This window comes from Carcharodon carcharias, chromosome 20 (assembly GCF_017639515.1).
Source record: "Carcharodon carcharias isolate sCarCar2 chromosome 20, sCarCar2.pri, whole genome shotgun sequence".
Lineage (NCBI taxonomy): Eukaryota > Metazoa > Chordata > Chondrichthyes > Lamniformes > Lamnidae > Carcharodon > Carcharodon carcharias.
In genome coordinates, this window is record NC_054486.1 from 71,192,661 (window position 1) to 71,212,400 (window position 19,740).

Here is a 19,740-nt window from a genome sequence, read left to right on the forward strand (position 1 = left end):
CTATTGGCTCACTCTGCCCCTTCTCACACTCAGCATTCCCTTCTACCACATCCACCCTCAGTTCACTCCCCAGGAAGCAGTCATTGGCTCCACAGACCCCTCCCTCCCTTATATGTTCACCCGGACATCCCCCCTCCCTTACTCCCCTGCCCACTCTTACTTCCTCCTCCACCCTTACTCCTTCCTTATCGCAGATACCTTCCCCTTTCTGAACTCCCTCTTCTGCCTGTACACCTTCCCCCCACCGAACTCCGTCCTCCCCCGACACACCTTCCTCCCTCCAAACTCCCTCCCTTACACATACCTCCCTGCTTACAGCTTTCTCCCCATTACACCCTCCTCCCCCATACTCCCACTTCCGCCCTCCCAACCTCACCCTCCCAACCCCTTCATTCACCCCTCCTGTCAACCTCAACTCCCCAGACACCTTTGTTCCCCAACCCCAAACCTCACCCCCCCAACCCCAGCTCCCGGTACACCTTCCTCTCCCACTCACAGCTAGACCTTCCTCTCCTCCAACTTCGCCAATCATTCATTGCAGTCCATGGTCAAGACTGTGATGTTCAAAGCAGACCTGAAGCATCAACAGAGGCCTCCTACCTTCCAAGAGCTGCTTTGCTGTGGAGCCATGTGCATGAGGATCCTCCCAGCATGCAATGCATATGCTCCTCCAGGGTCCGGTAGCTGTAGGGCTCCAGCATCTTCTGCTGCTCCTTGGATGTCCGTGATCTGAACAAGGCCCTACCAGTAAGTCCCGACTTCTACATGTCACACTTGTCCAGACATGTTCTGGGCCAACGTGTTTTCTGCTGATGTAACAGTAAATTGGGCGTGGAGGCTCAAGTTTGGTCGGGCGATACTTTGCATCCCATTAGCGGGATGCAAATCAGGTTCATGCCAGCCTTCAGTGGGATTCGCGTTCCGCCAGGGTGGACACTATTAGATGACCCCACTGTGATTTCATGCTGGCATGAAACCAATTTTTGCCATGTTGAATTGTTACCCCCACCCGCCATGATGCCCATCTCCAATGGGACTGGACAATTCTGCCCTAAGACTAATTCTTGCCAAACATTAACAGCACCACTAAAGTTAAGCATTCTTCCCCACCATTTTTTTCTTTCTTTCAATTTTCTAAGAAGATGTAATAATCATACTATTTATACCAAACTACTAGAAATGGTCTCATATAATGCCACAAAGCATGCTTTAAATTGGCCGATATCAAACATAAGCTAAACTAAAGTAATTTTCTTTAATTAGAGCTAAATAGAAATAGCACAAAAATTCAGCCAATATAAGAAGTGTATTATGTCACCAAGTATAAACACTCAACAAGAAAACTCAATAATGGGTCAACAATAAAAAAAAAACATTAAAAAATTCTGAGCAACTGGGAGATTTAAAAAAAACTTTCATTTCAAATCTACTGACTACTGGATTCAGTTACTTTCCACGCATACCTTTCAATAAGAGCATGCCATCACACAACAGCCTTCAAGTAGCAAATATAAAGTGAGTGCTCAATTGAATTACAAAGTGTTGAACCATGTAATGATGGAGTGCAGTGGAGATCATTTGGCCCATTTTGCCTGTACAACTCCTTACTAGGACAATCCAACACTAATCCTGCTACCTTACTTTATTCTCATTGCCTTGATGTTCCTTTGATTTAAGTATTCATCCATTTTCTCTTTGGAGGTGCAATGATATTAGCCTTTGCTGCTCTCCATGACAAAAAAATCCAAGCAGCATCAACTCCCTGATACAGACATTTCTCCTAACTGCTCTCTTCAGTCCCTTAATGATTGTCCTTAATCTAATGACACCTCTTCATTGACTTCAGGCCACAATAAGTAGCTCATCCCTAATCACCCTAACAAGACCTCTATCACATCTCCTCCTCTGCTCCAGTAGAAATAGTCCCAGTACCTGAGAAGTCTCTCTTTATAGTTATGGTTTTAATAACATTTTTATGATGAAGCACCCAAAGCTATACACATCCTCTAATTGTGGCCTAACCAATGCCTTGTATAAATTTATCATTAATCTATACCCATTATATTCCATGCCACTGCTTATGAAACTGTAGTAATTGTAAGTAAAACCTTTCATACTGTTATGGAGATTATGTGACTGTACAGATGAATCACCTGTAAGTGCGGGTAATCTTAGGGGCAGAGTTTTCTAGCCTTAGTCTTGGTACAAGCGTGTAGCTTCATGAGGAGCTCCGTAAATAAAGTTTACTGTTTCTTACAAGAAACCTGTCCATTAAGCCAAGTTTATTACAATTGGTGACGAGGGTAAATAGCTACAATGCTGCACCTCTCCTCTTGAATGTGAGTATTTCGATTTTTAAGGGAAGAAAAAAAAATATACTCACCAAAAATGCCACTTTTCGGCAGAATTGACCTGTATGACTCATCCATTGAGGACTGGAGTCAGTACATAGACCACCTAGGTTTTTACTTTGTGATTAACAAAATAATGGTGGAGGAGAACCAGAAGGCAACTCTCTTAAGTGTCTGCGGGAGCAAAACATATAATCTGACCCATAGTCTGATGGCTCCAAATGCACCAAATTCCAGATCATCTACCGAGCTAGTAGACCTCGTGAATGCACATTTTCAGCCTAAACTCTCGGTGATCATGCAAAGATTCAAGTTCAACTCTAGAGTAAAGGCTCCCGGTGAGTTGATCACAAGGTACATCACAAATTAAAACAGTTAACGGAGCATTGTGACTTCAGTGATACTCTAAATGACATGTTGTGAGATGGTTTGGTTTGCGGTGTACACGATGATGCCATTCAACGTCGTTTACTTGCTGAAATTAATATAATCCTGAAGCGCGTCATGGAGATAGCGCTAGCAATGGAGAGTGCTGAAAAGGACTCACAGGCTTTATAGAGTGTGCAACATGGCGCCGTTCTGCAGTTAGGGTGGGAACCTGCTGCCAGGCATGGCACAAAGACCAGGGAGGCACCTCAAAGCGGGACACGACCCCTACCATTCAAAAATCAAAGAGAAATACTGGAAACAGCTCACCAATAATTCAGAAATTAAAATGTTACCGATGTGGGAATAACCATGTACCAGAAACCTGCAGAGTTAAAGAGGCAGAATGCCACTACTGACACAAAAAAGGGCATGTTACAAAATAGTGCAGGGCTAGATTGAGACAGCCATTCAGATAGGAAGTCAAGTTAAACGAAGTGCACAATATAGATGAGCCAGAAACTGCTGAGATTGACATTTATTCCCTATACAATCTCAAGGCCAGGAAAACTGAACCAATCACTGTTACCCTTCAAGTAAATGGAAAGCCTCTGGTCATGGTGGTTGACCCAGGAGCATCGACCACAGTTGAGGGAGGACACATCTTTAATTACCTCAGAGAAGGTCCACAGTCATTGAGTTTGGAGCAAACCACGGCTCAGCTAAAAACGTATACTGGAGAGGCAATACAGGCGAAAGGCATTGCCTCTGTACCTGCATCCTACAGGCAACAGACAGCTCAGCTGACAGTAATTGTTCTCACAGGTGAAGGACCTAGCCTTCTGGGCCGTGACTGGTTGAAAGAAATTAAACTCAACTGGTCAGGGATTTTCAAGTCCAAAAAGGAAGAAATCCTGAGTTGACAAGGGAATATGATGGTGTATGTTGGAATGAGATGGAAGTACCGAAGGGCCTTCACAGGATGCAAGGGTCCCTCAAGTCAGAGTTGGTTCCATACTTCACCATAGTGCCAGATCACAAGCCACTGCTGGGTTTGTTTAGTGAAGATAAGGTAATCCCACCAATAGCCTCTGCTAGAATTCAAAGATTGGCTTTAATTTTGTCAGCATATAAATACACTTTATGTACTGTCTGGGATCATAGATAGCAAACACAGATGCCTTCAATCCTCTTCCTTTGCCATACAGCATTACACATGCTCCAGTACCTCAAGAGTGTGTACTTGTGTTGAATTTCCTGGACTCCTCACTGCCTGTGTGAAACAGATAAAAAATTGGACAAACCAGAATCCAATTTTATCAAGAGTCTGAGAACAGGTATTACAAGGATGGTCAAATTCACAAGTCTGAATAATTAAAACCATTCTATGCCCATAAAGCTGAACTGAGTTATCCAAATGGTACCTTGTTATGGGGAGCAACAGTCTTTGCAAGGAAGAGAACCACTATTGACAGAGCTTCATAGTGCGTATCCTGGTATTTTGAAAATGAAGATGCTCGCACAAAGTTATATCTGGTGGCCAGGTATAGACAGTGATATAGAAAAAATAGTTAAACACTGTCTCCAGAGTCAGCAACAGCAGAAGTTGCCGGTTTCAGCTCCACTGCATCCATGGGAGTGGCCTGGCTGACCCTGGATTATACCACATATAGACTATGTAGGTCTATCTTTAGGTACCATGTTTTTAGTGATCATTGACGCACATTCAAAGTGGATGGATGTGTATGAAGTGAGATTACCTACATCGTTTACAACTATTGAAAAGCTGTGCCAATGTTTTAGTGTACATGGCCTAACAGAAGTTATTGTGCTGGATAATGGCACTGCTTTCACTAGTGTGGAATTCCAGAGATTCATGAACTTAAATGGGATTAAACACATCAAAGCTGCACCATATCATCTCTCATCCAATGGGTTAGCAGAAAGAGCAGTATAAACCTTTAAAACAGGCATGAAGAAACTATCCGAAGGAATGTTAGAAACATGATTTCTTTTCAATTATTGCATGACTCCTCATGCAACCATGGGTTCAACATCTTCTGAATTGCCAATTAAATGCCGCCTTCTTACAAGATTGAATCCCCTAACTTATAGGGGAAGGTGGAGAAGAACCAGAGTAGTCAGAAAGTGAATCATGACGTTCACAGTAAAGATTGAAAATTTACTGTGGGAGAGCTGTGCAGTCCTGCCTCATCCAGTTGTGAATGGTGGTGGACAATTAAACAACTCACTGGAGGAAGAGGCTCCACAAATATCCCCATCCTCAATGGCGGAGGAGCCCAGCACAGCAGTGCAAAAGATAAGGCTGAAGCATTTGGTACAATCTTAGCCAGAGGTACTGAGTGGATGATGCATCTCAGCCTCCTCCGGAGGTCCCGAGCATCACAGATGCCAGTCTCCAGCTAATTCAATTCAATCCACGTGATATCAAATAACGGCTGAAAGCACTGGATATTGCAATGGCTATGGGCCTTGACAATATTCCAGCAATAGCACTTAAGACTTGTGCCACAGAACTTGCTGCGCCCCTAGCCAAGCTGTTCCGGTGCAGCTACAACATTGGCATCTACCCAGCTATGTGGAAAAGGTATGTCCTGTACACAAAACGCAGGACAAATCCAACCTGGCCAGTTACTACCCCTTCAGTCTATTCTCGATCATCAGTAAAGTAATAGAAGAGGTCATCAACAGTGCTATCAAGCGGCACTTGCTTAGCAATAACCTGCTCGCTGACGCCCAGTTTGGGTTCCGTATGGGCACTCAGCTTCCGACCTCATTACAGCCTTGGTTCAAACATGGACACAAAATCTGAAGTCCAGAGATGAGTTAAGAGTGACTGCCTTTGACATCAAGGCAGCATTTGACTGCGTGTGGCATCAAGGAGCCCTAGCCAAACTGGAGTTAATGGGAATTAGGGGGGATAACTCTCCACTGGTTGGAGTTATAGCTAGCACAAAGGAAGACGGTTGTGGTTGTTGGAGGTCAGTCATCTCAGCTTCAGGACATCACAGCAGCAATTCCTCAGGGTAGTGTTCTCGGCCCAACCATCCTCAGCTGCTTCATCAATGACCTTCCTTCCATCATAAGGTCAGAAGTGGGGATGTTCGCTGATGATTGCACAATGCTCAGCAGCATTCATGACTCCTCAGATACTGAAGCAGTCCATGTCCAAATGGAGCAAGATCTGGACAACATATAGGCTTGGGCTGACAAGTGGCAAGTAACATTCGCGCCACACAAGTGCCAGGCAATGACCATCTCCAACAAAAAAGAATCCAACCATTGCCCCTTGATGTTCAATGGCATTGCCATCACTGAATCCCCCCACTATCAACATCCTGGGGGTTACCATTGACCAGAAACTGAACTGGACTAGCCATATAAATACTGTGGCTAAAAGAGCAGGTCAGATGCTAGGAATCGTGCGACGAGTAACTCACCACCTGACTCCCCAAAGCTTGTCCCCAAAGCACAAGTCAGGAGTGTGATGGAATGCTCCCCACTTGCCTGGATGAGTACATCTCCCACAACACTCAAGAAGCTTGACACCGTCCTGGACAAAGCAGTCCGCTTGATTGGCACTACATCCACAAACATTCACTCCATCCACCACCGACGCATAGTAGCAGCTATGTGTGCCTGATACACCAAGTTTATTACAGAAACTTAAGATGTAATTAGATATTTTCAAGGTTTTATCTACCTGAATTTGCACTTTTGGTGAATTGAATTAAGTACTTAATCCCTAAGTCTCTATTCATCAACATTCATCCATCTTTCAATCCTTTATGTTCCTCCCAAAATGTATTACTTTGCACTTTTCCTTATTTGGTTGCATCTGCCATCTGTCTGCCCATTCCACCAATCTATCTATATGCTACTGAAGCATTTCACAGTGTCCCTTCTTCTTTCCAAACCAGTTTAATATTGTGCTCCCTATGCCAAAGTCCAAACCATTTATGTCAGTTAAGAACAAAGTGAACCCAGCACTAACTCTTTGGTGATACCATTTCCAATCCTTTACCAATCTCAGCGCAATATTAAGTGGGCAATTAACCCCATTAGCATTGCAATTAACAGTGATTTTACATGGGCCCTCCACATTTACGGTTGCTGGACAGCCCATTCTCCCAGGCAGCATTCACATTCTTGCCCAAACCTCAATCCAAGATGGGATGAAATCTACGTGGGGGAATTAAATAAAAAGCGATATCTGGGTACTGGTTTTTTATGAGGTATGCTTTCAGGTGCTTGATTGTGCTGCATGGACATATTTTGCAGCATTTTTGTCGTGTCCTTTAATGTGTCGAGGTCTGTAGCTCCCTGGGGCAGCTATCTGCCTTCAGGATGCTCTCTCGAAGCGCTCACCCGCACCCTCAGTTACATCTGCGCCTGTTCTTGTCCCACTCCCACCCCAGCAGCGCTTAGTATTTCAGCGCACATTTCATGCTGGCTGGCCGATAATTGGCCAGCCAGCGTGAAATCACAGTCAGGGGTCGATTGCAGCCAGTTGCCCATTTCCCATCCGCTCCCAGGCCCACTGGTTGCGCATGCCCGATGACCAAAAGATTCAGGCCAATATCTTGAAGGATTGAACTAAGTCTCATCTTTATAAGTAGTTTTTTTATCTTTATCTGCTTTTAATCTTTGTATACACATTTTAGTTATTAACTTGATCATTTTACTTAGGTAACTTTCAGCAGTAGTTTTGTAATAAACTTTATTTTGTTTCAGCATAAAGCTTGACTGCCGAATTATTTTTAAATTGAACCATCACAAATTAAAAGGGGGCTACACACAAACACACACTTGCATGTGCGTGCACACACACACACACACACACACACACACAAACACATAAACTCTTACTCATGGACCACTTTGAAGAAACATCTTTCATACAAATGGTTGTGACATGGAAGCATACCACTATGCAATAGATTACCAGAAAAGAGCAAAATAAAGTGTCAGAGAAATACTCTTCAATTATATTTTCTAAATGAGAACCAATAAGATGCTATGGTGCGAAAGGAAAACCTAATTCAATCTAAGAGGTCTGGGAGAGATTGGCAAGGGAAGAAAACTGACATCTTTTTTACAGGGCATGTAATCAGTGACTGGAGTAGATGAAGTGGAAGGTAGCAAATTCTATAAATTAAAATTGAGAATGTTACACATGGTTCCTTGCTTGGGAATGCTAACATGTCACGAGAGACACTGCAAAATCCTTCTGTTTGTGAATATGTTTAGACAGAATTTGACAAAGTTCTGTTGTTGGATGATGTAGAGTAACAATGTTTAAGCTTACATGTTGGTTGATGTGCTGAAAAATAACAGACTCCAAATGCTTGAAGTTTTCTTTCACTTCTGGATGATTTTATATGACACAGGAGGCAGTATAATTTTTCACCTATAGCCAAATGTACTTTTTTCTCTCACACCCACTATCCAAATTAACATTTGGCCCCTCTCCACCCCTCACAGCTCAGTTGGTAGCATTCCCATCTTTAATTCAGCTACTTGTGAGTTCAACTATTGCTTCAGAGACTTGAACACAAAAATCTACGCTGACATTCCTGTGTGATGCCATCTTTCAGATGAGATGTTAAACCAAGGCTCTGTCTTCCCTCTCCAAGGGACACGTGAAAGATTTCATACACTATTTTGAAGTAAAATGGGGAGTTATCCCTGGTTTTCTGGCCAATATTTATTCCTCGCTCAACATACAGATGGTCTGTTCATTATCACATTGCTGGTTGGGGGAGCTTGCTGTGTGCAAATTGGCTGTTGCACTTCATACAGTACAACAGTGACCATGCTTCAAAAGTTAATTGGTTGTAAAGTGCTTTGGGACAACCTAAGGTCATGAAAAGCACTATATAAATGCAAGTCTTGTTTTCATTCTATTTAGACACTGAAGCAGTCCATGTCTGAACACAGAAAGGCCTGGACAACATCCAGGCTTGGGCTGACAAGTGGCAAGTAACATTCACACCACACAAGTGCCAGGCAATGACCATCTCCAACAAGAGAGAATCTAACTATCCCTCTAACTATCACCTCTTGAGGTTCAATGGCATTACCATCACTGAATCCCCAACTATCAACATCCTGGGGGTTACCATTAACCAGAAACTGAACTGGACCAGCCATATAAATACTGTGGCTACAAGAGCAGGTCAAAGGCCAGGAATCATGTGGCGAGTAATTCACCTCCTAACTCCCCAAAGCCTGTCCACCATCTACAAGGCATAAGTCAGGAGTGTGATGGAATACTCCCTACTTGGCTGGATGAGTGCCGCTCCAACCACACTCAAGAAGCTTGACACCGTCCAAGCCAAAGCAGCTCATTTGATTGTCACCACCTCCAAAAACATTCACTCCCTCCAACACCAACGAACAGTGGCAGCAGTGTGTACCATCTACAAGATGCACTGTAGAAGCTTGCCAAGGCACCTTAGGCAGCATCTTCCAAACCCACGACCACAACCATCTAGAAGAACAAGGGCAGCAGATACATGGGAACATCACCACCTACAAGTTTCCCTCCAAGCCACTCACCATCCTGACTTGGGAATATATTGTTGTTCCTTCACTGAAGCTGGGTCAAGCAGTTCAAGAAGGCAGCTCACCACCACCTTCTCAAGGTCAATTAGGGATGGGCAATAAATGTTGGCCTAGCCAGCGATGCCCACATCCCGTGAATGAATTTGAAAAAAGACACCAGACATTGAACCATGGCTTCATCTGACATTTACATACTTCCTCAGCATAGTTGAATGGATGGAAGATTACACTGACTGATATTTAACACCCAATATATTGTTTTATCCTATACTTCAAATTTATAATTATTTACATTTGACTTAATGCAATAATATATATAATCATAAAGAAGGAGTTCTGAATAAGTCCTGAATTTAAGCATGTTGTATAAGCAGAAGCTTTTAAGTAACACTGTTTCCAAAATGTTAATCTTCTCTTAAATTTTAATGTTTTTGATCTTTATTATGAAAACCAACCATTGCTTTAATTGATATTGCTGCTGAAGCCTGTTGAATTTAATTTTCTCATTACCAGGTTTTGAAAAAAATATAATTTAAATTACTTTGGTTATAACATTGTATGTTATGCTTCTGACAATTGTAGGGATTGTAAGGCAGAATATTAATGTTTAAAATATTAATGCCTAGCTATGTCCAGAATTAAAAAGAAAACTTAGTTCAACAGGGAGGCATAATCTGGTTCATGCGCTATGATTTGTACAATATGAATGAGATACACATAATTTTTTATATTACATACAATAGTGGTGCCTATTTGATTTTGTAGCTTCTAATATTAGCTTGGTCTCAATAAAATAAGATAATATGATCATAAGAATTAGCAAGAGTAGGCCATTCAGCCCATCAAACCTGCTCTGCCATTCAATAAGATCATGGCTGATCTGATTGTGGCCTTAACTCCACTTTCCTGCCTGTCCCCCATAACCCTTAGCCCTCTTGGCGATCAAAGATCTGTCTGACTCAGCCTTGAATATATTCAAAGACACATTCCCCACTGCTGTCAGAGGAAGGGAATTCCAAAGACTAATGACCCTTACAGGAAAAAAAAAATCCTCATCTCCATCTTATATGGAAGACCCCTTATTTTTAAACTGTGCCCCCTAATTCTATATTCCCCCACAAGGGGAAGCATCCTTTCAGCATCTACCCAATCAAGCCACCTCAGAATTGTCTTTGTTTCAACAAAATCACCTGCCATTCTTCGAAACTCCTATGAGCATATGCCAAATCTGCTCAATCTTTCCTCATGAGACAACCCCTTGCAGAGTGAATCTTCTGTCAATTGCTTCCAATGCAAGTATATCCCTCCTTAAGTAAGGAGACCAAACTGTACACAGCACTCCAGGTGCGATCTCACCAATGCCCTGTACAGTTGTAACAAGAATTATCTACTTTAAACTCTGTCCCCATTGCAATATAGACCAACATTCCAGTTGCCTTCCTGATTACTTGCTGCACCTGCATGCTATCTTTTTGTGATTCATGTGCAAGGACACCCCAGAACACACTGTCCTGCAGCATGCTGCAGTCTCTGTCCATTTAAATGATATCCTGCTTTTCTATTCTTTCTGCATGGTGGACAGCCTCACATTTTCCCACATTAGACTCCATTAGCCAATTTTTTGCCCATTCGCTTAACCTATCTATATCCCTTTGCAGACACTTTGTATCCTCCTCACAACTTGATTTCCCACCTATCTTTGTATCATCAGCAAAGTTGGCTATAATACACTTGGTCCCTTCACTATTGATCTAGATTGTAAATAGTTGAAGCCCCAGCATTGATCCCTGTAGTCACAGTTTGCCAACCTGCTTATGATCCAATTACCCCAAGGCCAGAACTTTACGGCCCTGTTGTGGGGGGGACAGGGCCATAAAATGTGGCAAGCCAATCTAAACCCCATTGTCTTCACTGGGAATATAAAATCCCACTGCAGGAAAATTCTACCCCAAATCTCTGTTTCCCGTTGGTTAGCCAATCCTCTATCCATGCTAACATATCACCCCCAATACCATGAGTTCTTATCTTGTAACCTTTTATGTGGCACCTATTTGAATATCTTTTGGAAATCCAAATACTCCAAATCTACTGGTTCCCCTTTATCCAACCTGCTTGTTACATCCTTAAAGAACTCGAATAAATTTGTCAAACACAATTTCTATTTCACAAAACCATGTTGTCTCTGCCTGATTGTTATAATGATTTTCTAAATGTCATGCTACTACCTCTTTAGTAGTGGATTCTAGCATTGTCCCCATGACAGACATTAGATGGTCTGGCCTATAGTTTCATGCTTTCTGTCTACCTACATTCTTGAACAGAAGTGTTACATTTACAGATCATATTCCCAGAATCTACATTGGCTTTCTGTGAAACCTGATGCACACTATTGATTAGAGGCAAGGGACATCGCATAAGGGACTTTAAGGGTTTATACTGGATTTTTGGTAACACAGCCCGTTTCCAGAGGTGGCCTGAAATCTGAGTATAGCTGAGGAAATTCTCTCAGTAGACCATCAGTCAGCTGTTGGATGGATTTGAATTGATCTTTTTAAAGGAGTTTTTTTATTTTAGTGATGCAATTCTCATGCTGTGCCTTGAAAACCGTCCTGTGACAAGAGCCTGGAGAAGGCCATAGTGACCTCATATTGGTGTTTGTAATCAGCCCTGAGCCACCTTCAGTGCAATACATTTCTCGTGTTTGCCAGAGTTACTGCAACTTTTGGGTATGTTAAGATTTAAACGTCTTTTCTGAATGCAGAGAGAGGAAAACAGATATTCTGCTCCAGTTCCAGCTGAAAGCTGGCATTAACTCCAGTTGAAAAAATGAAAGATTTCTTACAAGTCTGACTCTCTACATGTATCTGCCACTTATTTAATGTATAAAATGCCCACAACTAATAGAATGGAAGATAAATTCAAACACCATGGAAACAACGGATAAAAATCATCCGTCACATTTGCAAGACAAAATATTGGATGGAAGGGACGTTTGAACATCCTTGAAACTCCTTCAGGATACAAAGTCCAATAAGACCATACGTACAATCAATCAATATTTTCAATGTTTTTAAATGGCAGCAAATAGGCCAGCAGTCACATCAGTCAGTCAATCTCCACCTTTCTCTCTAGGCCAGGTTCAGGGACCATCACCTGGGAGGAACAAATCCATCCGCAAATAAAATAGCCAAGTAGAAGACCTGGGAAAGGGGTGCAGTGGAATTGGTCAAGCACTGTTTGCATCGATTCCTGGCCACAAACATTTTGAGAGATAGTATTGTTGCAATAATGCCATGTAGTTGTGGGGCCCAATAGTAATGTTAAAGTTTGGGTAATTTAGCCTGCCTTTCCCCTTGAGGAGGCGTAAACGTCACAGGTGTGAACCCCTGGTCGATTCCCTCTCTGTGGAAACTGGGAGATGCACTTGCTGAGGTGACAGAATTCTTGTTTGGAAACCTAGAACAGCTCTGTAAGATGTAGGAGTGACTTCATTTTTAAAGTGTCTGTCCTATCTAGCAGTGAAACAGGAGCTTTATTCAATTTGTTTAGTTCTACGAACATACCATATTAGAAGAAGCCTGAAAATGATTTTTCTAAAGTACTAGCAGTTTAGTTGTTGATCATGCTTTGTTATTTGAAGCCCATATATCCAGGCAGATGGTCAGACCTCTTAGATTTGGTTTGGATATATTGGGTGATAACTAAAACTATAGTATATATACCGAGTCTTGTGTTCACTTTCTAAATCACAGAAAGAATAGTAATTGGTGAATAGCAAAATGAACAAACCCTCACTCATATTAAAGTACACCTCCAGTAATATTTAATGCAAGAATTATAACCTCAAAGTCAGGTGACACTTGTAAACCACCCCATTGTACATTCAGATTTGATCATATCATTTGAAGAATTGGATTAATGCTGTGTCATTAATTTACACATATTTATTATGCTGTAACAAATGAATGCTTTGCTTTTCTTGTGTGACCTGCAAGCTTATGGGGCATTCTCTTCGTGAGAAATATACAGCGTCTTTTGGAAAAGATCAAATTCCAGAAGAACTGTGACTTGTGAGTGACAGTGATGCATTTCAATGAGAATAATATCATTGCATCATGGGCTTATAAAATGAAACAAGAGTTACCAAGTGCTTTTCCATCAAGATGGTGCACCTTTAAAATGATAGCACGATTGAAGCATTGCAAAGCAAATTACAGAAAGTCCTGAGAGCTGATCTCTAATTCAAGAAATAGCATATCAGTGAGTGGATTCAGGGCTATAATCTAATCTTAAGAGTTCGAATGGGATTTATTAAATTGCTTCAAGCTTTGATGTTGTACTTTATGATATTATCTGAGGCTCTTAGCAGATTACAGCCTTGTCACCAAGTCCTTCTCTGTAATCTTTTGTAGAAACCAATTTGACCACCAGATGGTGATATAACAACAGTGAGAACAAATTCCCCAGTAAATCCCCTTATTTCACTTCATATATAAAACTGAAATTTGAATCAGTGATATCCTGAAGCAAAGTTGATTATTTTCTTCATGTACATACTCATAAAACAGACATGACTCTTATTCTTTCAATTGTCTATGTTCCTATTAACTTTGGAGTCCATAAACTTTGGAGTTTTATAACGTTTGCCAACTGTGATTAAATACATTCCTGGAGGTTTCATCGCATGACATGCCCTCACGCTCTTGCCATTAGTTGGCCAATACATCCATCCTTGTGACACACTACCTTCCTAGGCCAATTGGAAAGCAAAAACAGCCCCTCTTCCCCCATTTTCAATATTTTTATGTCTGTTAAAGAGAAATGTTCAAAGAAAATGACAAAAAGAACGATCTTTTTTAATGTCCCTGTGATTTTTCTCCAGGTTGCACAGAGCTGTGTCCTGGAGATTGATCTTCAGGAGCCTCCAAGCCAATCCTGGAAACCTGGCAGCCCTATTTGTAAGCGATATGCATTTCTCCAGGTCCTGCAGCCAAACTGCTGGATATGCAGCCAAATCCCTGATGTTTGGCTGTTAGCTAGCTGTAATAAGTACATAATGTATGGGACATATCAACTTCTGACCTTATTCTCAATCCCTACAGTGATCTGACCTTAACTCAATGGCTCCTATTGTCAACCCAGCAAGATCAAGAAAAGAAGGAACTTCCATTAACTATAGCACCCTTTACAACCTCAAGGTGCCCCAAAGTGGTTCACATTCAATAAAATACCTTCGAAGTGTAGTCACTGTTGTAGGCAGACAATTTGCACACAAATGGCAAGAGGTAAGCATCTGGATAATGGGTAAATTTTAAGGGGGGGACGGATTATCCACACCCCCGGTTGAAAAGTTGGTCAGCATCTTGCCAACTTCAAATCCCTCTGCCCGCATGCGATAATACACTGAGGGCAGCCTTAATTACTTGAGAGTGGGACTTCCCCCCAGGGGCAGGAAGTCCCGCCCTCAAGAACTGCCAGCCAATCTGATTGGCCAGCAGCTCTGTAGTCCCAAGAGTAGTAGCCACTGCTGAGGCTACAAGCAGTCCCCAGGAAGGAAGAAGATGTCTTCTCGACTTGAAGGCAAGTCCAGGTATTTTGGTTGAGTAGAGGTTGGAGACCCCAGCAATGGGGGCAGGAGGGTGGAGTTTGGGTTTTGGAGGCTGGGGAGAGACACAAAAAGGGTGGGTACCATCCTGTGGGGGATGCCCCCAATGGACACAGAGTACCCCCCAGCTAAAAGAGGTAACCGTCCCCTCCTCTCCAGCAGCAGCCTGCGCTGTCGAAGCTGCCAAGCCCACTCACCATTCTCCCCTCCTTCCTCCTTCCCCAGCCGGATGAAAAATTTCAGTGGAGGCGGATTGAGGCTTGTAAGTGGCAGTTAATTGCCCACATAAGGGCCTCAATAGGCCAAAGGGTATGCGGGCTGCCTGACACCTTACCTTATCCATCCCCTGTAATGTGGGGAGCAGGGCAGGGGTGGGCAGGAAGTGGTGGGCTAGCCACTCGCTTTATTTTATGTGTCCCCCCTCTGTCTTCATGTATGCTGGCAGGGGACTGTAAAATGCACCTCAATATGTTTCCGTGGTGTTGGCTAAGGAATAAATGTTGATTAGATGGCTACTGTTCTTTGAAAGAGCCATGGAACCTTTTACAGTGATCTGAGTAGAAGTCGGGACCTCATGATTCGCAATTCACGGCATGTCCCCTTCTTGCCACAAATTGCTGGGCTTTTTATCAAGTTTTGGTCTATGACATAAATGCTTTCTGTCCACAAAGATTTGTGATCTTCAGTCTCATTCACACCCGGAACTTTTCAATAGAGTCAAAATTAGCTTATTTAGCACAACGTCTTTGTAATTCGCAAAAATAAAAGTCAGAAGTTACTTTTTTTTAGTAAATTATTAATCATTTATAATGTAACGACTCAGAGTGACCTGAGTTCATAGATCACATACGCCAGGGAAAATATCAAAACATCAAAGGGGCCACTACAGCTTAGCATGCTTGGAGATTAAAGTTTATTTAAGAAGTTACACTGAAGCTCATAGAGATCCTCCCAATCTGGTTAATGAGCTGTCACTTCAGATCTTAGCTCAGCACTCAGTGTCTGATTTGCCGCTATCTCATTGTTGCAAATTCTAATTAGGAAACCAGAAAAATTTGGAGTAAGTTAGTCATGGCAAGATCAGAGTTAGATAGAGAGACTCACAGGGTGGAATTGTCCCAGAGTTGCACTAAGTGCGGTAGCGGGCGGGTGAAACGGCATTTTACCCGCCGGCCACAATGGCAGCTTTTTACGCCACGTCATCCTAAACCTGCCACATTAATTATGCATTCCCAGGATACACACCATTTCGGCAGTGGGTGGGCTCTCATTTGCGCACCGCGCTGTCACCTCGCCGCTCCATCACGCCAGGCACAATGTTTAAAGTACTGCCATGCTCGGTGCTTCCAGCCCAGGACTGCAGCAAAGAAGACATGGCCCCGAAAGGCAAGAAGACTGCAGCCCTCGAGGACTTTTGGATGCCATGGAGGAGGCCCACTGTGATGTCCTCTAACCACGTTCTGGCTGCAGGAGGGGCAGAAACATTACCACTCCAGCTTGGTAGGTGATGGCAGTGGTGATCAGTGCCAATGCTGCACAGAAGAGGTTGGCCATTCAATGCAGATGGAGGATGAATGATCTCATCCATGCAGCCAGGGTACGGCAACCATCTCATCACTCTAAACTCACACACTCAAACCCATCACACATTCAGTGGCATCTCACTCACTGCCAGCTCAAGGGACATTGCCACCCATTCTCATACACACACCCTCACGCATCCATCTGGTCTCATCTCCTCTAGAGATTGCCTCCTCAGCCCTCACCTTCTTGAGGCCACTTGCACAGATCAACATGTGCTCCCACACGCACTCTGGGTTACTCTCCTTCCCCAGTATAGCTCTTGTCCTGCAGCCTCTTTCCTTGCCTGAGGCCTCTTCTCCCCCTTCCCCACCAAGACCTTGTCCTGCAGCCATTGAAATGCCACCCACGTAGGGCTGGTCTGGTAGGTAAAAGACCTGCTGTGAGCCCCCCTAAAAGTGATGTGGTGTTGCCTGTGAAGCCTGGCGCTGATGACTGCGAGTGCTGCCCGAAGCAAGGTAGGCAAACAAACCTCAAAGTCCCGAGTGAAGTGCAGCCCGCCAGGTGTATGCCTTATATATGCTGTGGTGAAACACGTCAGCGTGTTTCCCCACCAATGTGGGTGGATGATCCAGTGGGTGGGGGGAGGGGAATGAGTGCAGCAGGCTGGCCTTAATGATATGCTGATGTATTACACTGGGGTTCCTTACATCCAATGGTGGGGAACGTGGTCTGCCAATGGTGGGCGGAGCAGATGATCGCAAAATGGTTTCACACTGTCGTGAAACCAATTTTTGGCTTTCTCACCACATTGCCCGCTCACATCACTGAACATGCTTGACGCCAGCGGGCATGGAAAGTCTCAGCCACGGTGACCAATGTCAATCTTATCATTTTGTGAAAATGGGCCATTACATGAATGTAGTTATATATCCAGAGTGGTTAGAATGCTCTTACATTGAGTAGTTGAGGCCAATAGCAAAGTTGCACTTAAGAGGAAGCTGGTTAAGTACTATTAGGGAAAGAGGAATAGAAGGTTATTCCTGATGGGGTTAGATGAAGAGATCTGAGAACAAGCAGGTTCATGTTGAGGATTAAATGACACGGACCAGCTGGGCTGAATGGCTTGATTCTGTGCTCTATCTTCTGTGTAAATCTATGTAATTTTGTCATTACATTGTTTATTTGATCGAGCCTCAGCTACAGGATTGTATTCAGCCTGCAGAAATGGGATCAATTCCTGACATTTCTAATGCAAAATGAGCACAGTGAACCAATGCTTCCTTCACATTCTCTCTCTGTAATACTTTAGGCAGGGGCTTAGTTGTCAGTTGTGTGCAGCAATGTGTCATTTAGCCATTTTTGGTTTCAGGAAAGCAGCCGCTGTCCACAATTCAGCTGGAAATGTCTCCTTACACTTCCATAGTTAACTGAACCAGGCTCCTTGTCTCTTACAGCTAATTCCTCAAGCTTCCATTAATGGACCAGACCTCTCCCCTCAGTGCCACTCTCTGACTGCTGCTGCTCATGGACTAGATCCCTTTTCCTTCAGTACCACCCCCAGGAGATGTCACTAATGGACTGGGTTTTCTCCCCCGTGTGCAGTATTGCTCTCAGAATGCTCTCACTAATGAACAACCTCTCCCCGCTCAATGCCACTCCCCAAGGGCTGCTGCTAATGGAAATGATCTTCACCTCTGCAAACTGCAGCTGGAACTGTCATGAGAATAGGAGTTCTTGCCTGGAAAGACAGGAATTCCTTCCAGTAGCTAAAGGGAAGATGTGTTTGATTCATTGGCAGCAGCAATCAAAAAGACCGGAGGGAGAATGGATGGCAATGAGATGGGGTGGAAGGAGGCAGAAGCTGAGGTTGGTATTGGCGACAGGAGGGAGGTATAGGAGGGTGGAGGGGGAGGAGAGAAGCTGGAAAGATGTTTTGGGGAGGAAGGACAGTGCCAGAATTAGTTCTGATGGAGTCGGAAGGGGGAATGCCAGCATTAACAAAGGAAGGTGAGATGGCAGAGTGATAGCGATTTAGGCATTGGGGAATTGGGTGTCTCATGGAATTCAGGGGGAAGGAGAGGACCAGTATGCAATGGGAGGCTTGGAGAAGGATAGATTTTTTCTCTGTTGGATGGGATATATTGTTTGTGAGAAGTAATCTGCTTGTTGGTCTGTTGAAAATCCAAATGTCACTTAGTTTTTCCGTTTTGTAAATTGAAGATGTATCAATTGTGAAGTATACAAGATCTTAAAATGAAACAGAATGCATCATTTCCAATTTAAAATTGTATTTTTATAGGGGCTGGTGACATGTTCCAAACTACTCCAGAAACAATCACCAGTTCTGGGATTTCAACATTTGGATTTCCTCCTGCAGCATTTTATGGAATTAATGTTGATTTTCCATTATGCCGGAAGGAATGCTGGGTACTTCTACAGCTTAAGCCCATGGAACTACTTGTTTCGCAGGTCACTGATTTACAACCAGGTCATTCATAAATTTTCAGGTTTTGCTAGTTTCCTAAATTGGCTTCTTTGCTTCTTGGGAATAACTAAATTTGAAATTGGGAGGGGTGAAGGAAAAAAGGGTCAGCCCCTCCTTGCATATTTGAACTAAGTCATGTCGCTACATTTAGGAGTCAATGCTGCAAGCTTGGGCTGTGTTGAATTCAGTTCAGTTCTCTTGTAAGCAGTCTTCTCTCTGGCCTCTAGGCAGTGCAGCACCTGAAACACTTTACATAGAAGTTCCAGTATGGAAACAGACTCATTGGCCCAGCCAGCCCATGCTGGTGTTTATTCAGTGTGCCCCTTCTCCAATTGCCACTGAATAATGTCACACATTCAACTATAAATACAAAAACAGCAGCAATTGCTTGCAATTATATCATTCCTTTAACAGAGTGAAATGTCCCAAGGTGCTTCTCAGGAGCAATAGCAAACACAATGCGACACTGAGCTGCCTGAAATACTAGAAGTGATCAAAAGCTTGGTCAAGGGGGTAAGTTTTATAGAGTGTCTTAAAGAAGGGAGAGGCAGAGAGGCTTCAGGAAGAAATTCCAGAGCTTGGCCTGAAGCAGCTGAAGGCACAGGCAACACACAAAATGATTTGTCAAAAGTTCAAATTTTCCATGAAACTTGCTATAAAATGGGGGCAAGACAAGAAAGTGGAGTTAAAGCCACAATCATAACAGCCATGATTTTATTGAGTGACAGAGTAGGCTTGAGGGGCCAAATAGCCTATTCCTTTTCCTATTTCTTATGCTCTTGTGTAAGTGACCCCCCCACATATAGACCCACTTCTAAAAT

The 19,740-nt window shown here is 43.2% G+C and overlaps 1 protein-coding gene across 3 annotated transcripts in view; it reads right to left on the bottom strand.

The window, feature by feature from the left end:
- The window catches only part of kif26ab (kinesin family member 26Ab), a 278,697-nt gene that overhangs the window by 238,105 nt on the left and 20,852 nt on the right, over positions 1-19,740 (bottom strand). The gene's annotated exons all lie outside the window — the stretch shown is intronic.